Source organism: Parasteatoda tepidariorum, chromosome 1 (genome assembly GCF_043381705.1).
Source record: "Parasteatoda tepidariorum isolate YZ-2023 chromosome 1, CAS_Ptep_4.0, whole genome shotgun sequence".
In the NCBI taxonomy this organism is placed as follows: domain Eukaryota; kingdom Metazoa; phylum Arthropoda; class Arachnida; order Araneae; family Theridiidae; genus Parasteatoda; species Parasteatoda tepidariorum.
Genome location: NC_092204.1, coordinates 8,051,395 through 8,060,466, shown reverse-complemented (window position 1 = coordinate 8,060,466; position 9,072 = coordinate 8,051,395). Strand labels below are relative to the sequence as shown.

Sequence of the window (9,072 nt, the reverse complement as noted above, 5' to 3'; positions counted from 1 at the left end):
AAAGAACTTATCTTAGGAAAAATATAAACTTTTCCCTTCGAGAAAAGTTTTTTCATGAGGGGAGGAAGACTGTAAGAGACTGGCCACTAGATGGCACACTAACTTTCTTTTAGGTTTCTGTTTGTTTCCAAAGAGAGTGGAGTCGAGATTATAAAAATGATGATAGCGGTATTTTGATAAATGTTTTGGTTAAATTTTTTCTGTGATGTGCCGTTTTTATGTCTGTTTTGTGCATCTCTAACTTGTGAATAAATAATTTAAGATGCAAGCTACTAGTCTTTTCTGAGAAAGTTTAAAAGTCTTTACAGTGTCAAATGAAGTTTTAGTTCAAGATCTTAAAAATGATTCAAAAATTTAAAATTTGATCGTTCGGGAAAGAAATTTGAAAAATCGTATTTTTTCATTATTGGCTTAGCAAACGGCATGACATTTTCGTAAGTATACTGTATAGACAAATAAAAGAAAACAATAACAACAATTTATAACTTTTTAATTCACTCAAGATTTACATTGTAGCGAAAACAGATGTCTTACATTAAATTAATTTGATATGATGTAAATAAAGCAGAAAACTGCAAAACAAACGTAGCTAAAAATACTTGCAAATCTAAGACAGCGAAACATCTGCGTGTTCGTGATTTCTTATGTTAGATTTGTGAAGAATATTGTTGCCCAACATTAAAACATTCGCACAAATAAAAAGTTAAAATACATATGTAAAACACATAAAAGAACATTAAGTAACTTCTGCATCAGTTTCATGAAATATGCAATAGTTATAGAAAAAACATAGATCTTATTCAAACATAAAAAAATTAGGGTTACTGTTGCAAGGAAATGAAAACTCAGTTGCATGTCTTGCATTTAGACTAAAATTTATTAAAAAGGACAACAGCTTTGTCGGGGATTATCCCCCGTAAAGGTATATTTTCTTTCGCCTCTTTTTTTTTCGTTATTAAAACACATTTTGGTGTATGAATTTTATTGTAAGGTATCATTTGTTATTAAACTTTTGTTTTATGATACAAAAAATATTTGTAGAAAACCCCTTATCATTTGAGCTTTCGTTAACAAGCACAAAAACTGCTTGAAAAATTCGTTAAAACTTTATAAGATATTCAAATCGGACTTTTTTCCTTAATTGCCAAATACGATTCACAGCAAAATTATGATATAAAAATTTTTTATATTCCGCGCATGTGCAGCATAGAAGAACTACTTTAATTACTTATATATTGCAGTTATCAATATTTTTTTCTTCTAGTTTTAAAGCGAAATATTTGTAATTAATTTTAAATTTCTCTGAAAGTTTTAATTTTTTTTAATGTTATACCAAAAAAGAAAAAAAAACGTGAGACAAGAAAACTAGTTTTTTTTTTTAAAATAAAAATATCCATAAAAATTAAAGTTAGAATTACGAAATTTTGTGCAGTTATTGCACATAATAACCTAAATAACTTTCACAAATTACAAATCTTTAGCTACATTCTTTGGCATAAGGTGTTCAAAAATATTATTTACAGTTTGTAATTTATTATTGGTCCCTCAAAGCTCTGAACTTCATTGATATGTATGTTATGATCACATTGAGATATTTTTATTGTAATTTAAAAGCAAATACTGTTTTAAATGTTCAGGAATGTCCAGCAGCTGCACACCGTTGGGCATCGCATTCTTTGAAATCTTCCTCTAATGGCACAACTGGAAAAGTGACATAGAGATCTGGAATTTTAAAAATTATAGGAAGGGCAGTTACTACAGAACACCCAGTAATGTCCAGCAGATGCACACCGTAGGGCAAAGCTAAACATTCTTTCAATCTTCCTCTAATGGCATAAATACAAAGGTGAGACAGAGATCTAAGATGCTAAAAATTACTGGAAGGGCAGTTATTACAGAACACCCTGCATAGTTATGATCACATTGAGAATTGACATTCGTCATTTAAAAGGAAATACTGTTTTAATTGTTTAGGAATGTCCAGCAGATGCTCAAGCAAAGCAAAGCATTCCTCTAATGGCACAACTGTAAAAGTGACACAGAGATCCGCGTTTTTAGAAATTATAGGAAGGGCAGTTACTACAGAACACCCTGCATAGTTATGATCACATTGAGAATTGACATTCGTCATTTAAAAGCAAATACTGTTTTAATTGTTTAGGAATGTCCAGCAGATGCACACCGTAGGGCAACGCAAAGCATTCTTTCAATCTTCCTCTAATGGCACACCTGGAAAGGTGACACAGAGATCTGGGACATTTCGTCGCAATTTCGATGCCTCCCACTAATAAGTGAGTGTACCACCCCCATATTCTGTTCGCTTCCTGTACATCATTGGAATCCATGAAATCCAAACCGGAGAAGATTCGAAAAAATTCCTCTTTCGTGAGAAGGGGATCAGGTATGGACCTCCAGAGAACTTGCAGAGCCACATCAAAATCGGCCAGACTGAGTTCAATGATTAGAGGATAGAGGCACTGTCGTCTGCCGAAGATCGAAATGATTTGGCTGCATCTAAAGTTGACGGGGCAGCGGGACACTTTCTTCTCCGATAAACAGCTGGACATCTTCCGATAGAAAATAGAATCTTCCCGTCTGAAATAATAGAATTGTTGTGAAAATAGCAGAGATATAAAAAATAAACAGGAAAACTTCAGTAGATATCGCTCCCAATCGTTTGTTGCCCACCGCCCTCTCTTGACATGTATCGCCCCTTAGGCCGGGATAGCCTGGTTGGTAGGGCACTGGGCCCATGTCCAAGAGTTTGTGGGTTCGATCCCCGCCGGTCAAAGACTCCCCGTGTAGTAAATGGTGACTGATGCACGTTAAATCTGTCGAATCGCTAAGCCCTTCATGTTCCCATAACAAATCAATACCTCTGGGGGTACTGATCTAGGAGTTTCCTTGTCGTCTGGATTGGTTCAAAATTAGTAGTCGTAAATTCAAAATTCGGTCTGCTGTTCAACGACAGTTAAAAAATAAGATAAAATGTATCGCCCCTTAAGCAGCGATGGCTCAGGGGATAGAGCCATACCTGTCAACTTTTAATCCCTTCCATTATAATTTTTTCCAGTGGAAGTAAAATGGAATTAAAAATTTCAATTGTAAGCAAAAAAACACGCTGCATTTGAAAAAGCTTTGGCTGACAACCATGATAGTAATACATATTGATATATATGCTTAATTTTCTTAAGAATAGTGGTGATCAAATTCATTTTAAAATTAATTTCATAAAAGAAAAAATTGTATATATTTACTACCACTTTAAAAAGTTGGCAGGTATGTAGAGTGTTCGCTTTTCAATGAGGTGAACCGGGTTCGAATCCCAGTAATGGCTGGTCGATACGAAATTCGCATCCAGCTTGTACCGACCACAGTGCTGACGTGAAATATCCTCAGTGATAGACGGATCATGGGTTAGAATCCCTTTGCCGTCAGGCTAACCGTGGGAGGTCCTCGAGGTCTTCCTTTCCATGCAACGCAAATGCAGGTGAGCTCCACCAAAAAGCCCTCCACGAAGGCAAATTTTTCAAAATACTTGATCCAGGAGTTCCCTTGTCTTCTGGATTGAGTTCAAAATTACTAGGTTACGTAGTTGAATATGAGTAGTCGTAAACCCAAAAAATTGGGTCGGCTGTTCGACGACGGTCATAAAAAAATTTACCACCCCTTTTTTCTTTTTGATTAAAAAAAAACCCCATACATTGTTAAAAATGAATGTAGGCTAAATTATACCGGATTTTGATTTCAATTAAAATGTATATTATGAAGCAATTTTATCCAGCCATTTTAGAAATGAAAATTTTTTTTTTGTTTATCCTTTAATTTTTTTTTTCAATGTTGGTGATATATGATTGAAGCGAAAGAATCGAAACAAAAATAAATTTTGTTTAATGCAATGAAAAAAATTGACAGTGTAACAACTGAAAACTCGAATTGTTCATTTTTACCTCTTCCATGACTGCCTTGTGTGTTGGCGGATTTAAAGCTTGAATACCAACCAGGTTTTCTGTTCGTCAAGTTTAAGCTCTTTTGAAGGCAATGTCCAACCTTCTCCTTTGTGAGAAACTGAACCACCGAACTAAATCTATCTACAAAATATATTTTTATTTTATTTTATAACCTTCGCTGCAGCGGATCCTATTTTTGGGTTTACGACTACTGTTCAACTCCATATTTTTGAACCCAGTGCAGAGGACAAGGGAACTCCTGGATTAAGTATTGGGAGAAATTTGCCTTCATGGAAATAACCCGCACTTGCGTTGCATGGAGAGGAAAACCTCCCACGGTAGGCCTGCTGAAGTTGGCATACTTTCGCCCCGCTGAGGAGACATATCGCCCCCAGATTGGGAACCGAACTTGATTTTTATGTAAGTAGCGATATACATCAAGAGGACACCATACCACGGGAGAAACTTTTCATTGCAAATTCTGTTTTCCCTCTTCCCAGTGAGTTCGAGCAAACCTAGAGTAACAAACTGCTAAATACCTCAAAACTGCATGTTTCCGAAAATAGAAGTTAAGCACTTTTGGCGACTAAATACACCAATTTTACAGTTTAATTTATTTTAATTGTTTTACAATGATGTCGTAAAATCTAAAACTCTCTCGTAAGTTAAAATTATTTTTATTTAGCTTTAACATTACAAAAAATATTTCAATTGAACCAATTATGAAATGCTGCACTAATAAATATTTTTTTGACTTATACAATCATTATTATTATTACTGATTATTATTAAAATTTTTGTTCTGCAATAGATTTTTTATTTTATTTATTTCGGCGTCATAGCAGTGCTACGTTTTTTTTTCTTTCTGTGTATGGGGCTTTACAAGAAATAATGAAACTTCCTTGAAAAGTTGCTTTAGATCGAAAATTACATAAGCTACAATATTTTAAAAAAAAGCTTTAAAAGTTTGAATTCACTTTTTAGCAGAATTATTATCAATCTTAAATGGGAAGAGATTGGTTCTTGTGATTATTGAATAATTTTTGCATTGCAAATTGAATAATTTTTTCATTGCTGTTCACTGTTTCTCTTGAAACAGTGAACAGCAGAGTTGGACGTCGATTACAACTGTAATTGATTACAGATAATTACTGCTATGTAATTAATAACTTGTAATCACGATTACATATTATCATAACTTTTGATTACAACAAAGTAGAGCAAAAATGCAATTGCTTACATTTTTCACTTACAGTAATCAATTACTTGTAATCATGATTACAAATTTTGATTATAACTGTAATTATGATTACAACACTCAATTACAGTAATCATGATTACAAACAATCATAATTTTGATTACAACTGTAATCCTGATTACAAGTAATTATCTGTGATTTCAAGATTATCTAGGTAATTAGAAAAATGAAACAGCACATAGACGGAACACCTTTGTTAATGTGCAAGGTAATCAGTAAAATAACCGATTATTGCACTTCAGCGGTAACATGGGTATTTTTACGAAGTGGAAAATAAATAAGATGCACATTACGTTAGTTGGGGAAAACCTTCGTTTCCGCACTTTATTACCCTAGTCAGGGGTCTGTTTAGAATAAATTTGGGTCCGTTAACGGACCCTTCACAAAATATTTCAACTTAAAAACGGACCCTTCACAAAATATTTTAACTTAAAAACGGACCCTTCACAAAATGATTTTTCTTTTAATCGGACCTTTCACAAGTTTGTTTATCTTCATTATTATTTTGTTAATCGAATAAACCCTTTCCAGGGCAGAAAACAAGAAAGATGGATGTAAACGAATTAAGTTTTGGCTTCGGCAGACGATTCTTCCATTATTCGTCCAAAATGAATATTCTGTCTGCGTTCAGCAGTATAGGCTAAATACCAAATATTTGTATGTTGCATTTCTAATTTAGAAGCAGCAATTGTTGTTTATTTTTGAAAATTTAATTTTTTTAATTNTCAAAAACTGGTTTTTGACATGACAGTGGTAAAAACCGTGTTTTTACCGGTAAAAACTGTCAAAAACCTACTGTTTTCTTTAACTTATGGCATATAGCGGACAATATATTATTTTCACATAATTGCCTTTATAAATGAATGTTGTAAATGATTGCTATTGATTTTGCAACTATATACATGCATTCTTAGAGAAGGATATACACTCATGCAGAAATATTGTAATATACTTATTGAAAATAGTGATACTTGCTTTTATCATTATAGCTTGATTTGCAAAGGATTCAAAAATTTGCATTTCTTAATTGTTAGAAATAAACAAACAAACAAAAAAGCTTGGAACTATTAATAAATTCAAGAACTAAAAAGAAGAATTTAAAATTTGGCATTTCTTAAATATTAGAAATAAGCTAAACAAAACTTTCAAAACTTGTAACTACTAACAAACTCTAAGTCAAGAATGACTTGACATTCTTCAGTAATGTAATATGACAAACAAAATGATGCTTGGAAAAGTTGAAAATTTTGTTTAGTATCCTAATATTTTACTTCAAATAGTATGTTTTGATATAATCACGTTGGGAAAATGCAAGAACCTGTTCTTAAATATCTTTTAATTACTTTTTTTCTAATTTTATTGCCCAAAAATAAATTAATTTTAAATGATACGAAGTTAAACTCAAATAAAAATACAGTTTTACTCAAACTATGGATTTTTGACATGACGGTAAAAACCATAGTATAAACCGGTAAAAACCGTCATGTGTCAAAAACTTGCCAACCCTGCTTTTTAAGCACCAAAAAAAAAATTTTTTTTTTAAGCACTATATACATCAAAAAAAAAAATTTTTTTTTTCAAAGACTTTACATGGTCATGATAATATAATTAATTTCTAACAAAGAACTCTTTCTTTTTTTATTAAATTGGCCACCATAAAAAGATGGAGAGATTTTTCGGTTTGATTTCAGATGGGGAAAAATGAAGCCAGAGTACAAGAATCTCACCGAATACAGCTCAATATACGCAAGTATTTCATCAAACATGTAAAATGATTGGCGCTTTCAGACCGACTGTACGCCGAAAAGGATCAAGTGTACGCGGGGCCCTAGGCCATTCAAATTTTTGGGGCCCTCAGATTAAATTTCTTTCTTCATATATTTTTTATTTATTCAAATATAAAAGTATCTATATACTTTTATATTTGAGAAAGCATATTTTTTCATTAAAGAAAGCATATTTAAAATAAAAATAAATATTAATAAATTAAATGTTACTTTTTTTTGGTTAAATTAGAACTAAAAAATAATCATAACATTTAAAAAAAAAATTAAAATTTATTAACACTTTACAAAATTAACGCTACTATATAATTGGTATTCAAAAATTGTTTTTTCTGCTCTAGCGATCAATAAACTCATCTATAATGTTATCATAATTAATTTCACGGAGAACATCTGATTCGATAAACATGAAACTTAGCATGTCAGTTGAGGCACTAAATATCGTTTTCATTTAAAACGTCTCAATAATGTCAACAACATTAATTCTTTGCTTCTTGTTTAAACAAGTCTCAGTTCGCTATAGTACTGCCTTCCATTTTTTTCGCGCGCAAATCAAAGTGACAAATTTGATCTTAAAAAACATTGATAAATCTTATAATACATAATCTATAATAATACTTATAAATAATAACTAAAATAAGTAATAAATAAATATGATTAACATTATGTAAAAAATTATCGTATTTTATTAATATACATTTGAAATTGATTTCTTTTTTAAAAATCATTGCTTTTCTCAATTTTTTGATTTATTTTCAAAAAAATCCATTTTAAGGGGGCCTAATGAGTAATCCAGCACTGGCATGGTGAAAACGTTGAATAGAACAATGGGTAAAGCACGATTTTGCATAATATGTGGCGAAACTCGACATAGTAAAGAAAAAAATCTCATTTTCGAAAAGGGAAAATTAAGCACTTCTTAAAAACACCCAATTAAAAAGAGCACCTTTAAGGGCTTTTAAAAATCGAAAGTAAGAACTTTTTAAAAACGCTACACATTATGCTGTATGTTAGCTAGGTAAAGTGCACATTAACTGTTTTCGAACTTAATCGGTAACATATAAAAATCGGCACACAATTGAAATTTAACTTACTTCAGGAAAATGTATGGTTTTATCTCAACGCATTCCATAAACAAACCATGATGGTATTTATTTATCGCGCCACATATTGTAATACTCACGAAAATCTTCGGATTTCCCAATAATGAAGCATGGGAAAAATCTATTTGATTGTGCGGAAGCTTTCTTGAAAACAATGACCAGAAATCCAGTTTCGTTTCCTTCGAGATGTCGAGTATATGATGCAAGCAAATTAAATCGTTATACATTAATAACGAACGATAAATATGATTTAAAACGCAAATGTGATGTTTAAAAAAAGTATTTCCTTTAGCATACGCCGCGAGAAAATAACATTCTTCAGGAGTATAAGTATCCATAAGTATAAACAAGTTCGAATACTCTCGACTCCAGAAACTGTAAATCACCAATAGGAACACTGTAATAGAAGCAACTTTAACGGTACAGGATTTTAGTATTCATCCGCGATTTCATGAAGTTCCTTTTCATTTCATTTTTGAAATCCAAACGATCGTTTGCCGGAATCGAAAACGAAAGCAAAATCGAGTGAATGTTTTGCGAGGTCTTTTTAATCTTTTCTTTTGTTAAGACTATTTTGAAAAGTTCCAAATTTTCGCCTTTGTTTTCGAATTTCCTTCTTAAAATCGAACATTCCTGAGCATTTTCGACATATTTTTTAAGTTTTTTCTCTCTCGTCTGTGGAAACTTAAAGAAGTCGTAACAGCAGCAACAACTTGAAGAGAATAAAATGTATATATTCGTACGCGATTTCATTTCGCTCGGTTTTATTTCGTTTTCGAATTCTGAACCTTCGCTAAACTTAGCTTGCCTTTAAAATTTCTCTAACCAAACTGCAATACGGAAACTTAATCGCTTGCATCATTATAATATTTGTGATTTGTTTAAAAATCTTTTTCGAGTTTTGTACTTAGAAATAAGAATTTGATATTTCTCCCCTAAAATTTTATTCCATGAAGTCTTCAAATATTACGTTTGC

At 31.8% G+C, this 9,072-nt stretch overlaps 1 long non-coding RNA gene across 1 annotated transcript; it reads right to left on the bottom strand.

Annotated features, from left to right (window-relative positions):
• Window positions 1-474: 474 nt before the first annotated feature.
• On the bottom strand, window positions 475-8,830 carry LOC107436999 (uncharacterized). The gene is made up of 2 exons (XR_011637583.1): window positions 8,088-8,830; window positions 475-2,595 (listed from the first exon to the last, which is right to left on the bottom strand). It is a non-coding gene; the product is annotated as an uncharacterized lncRNA (long non-coding RNA).
• Window positions 8,831-9,072: the final 242 nt, after the last annotated feature.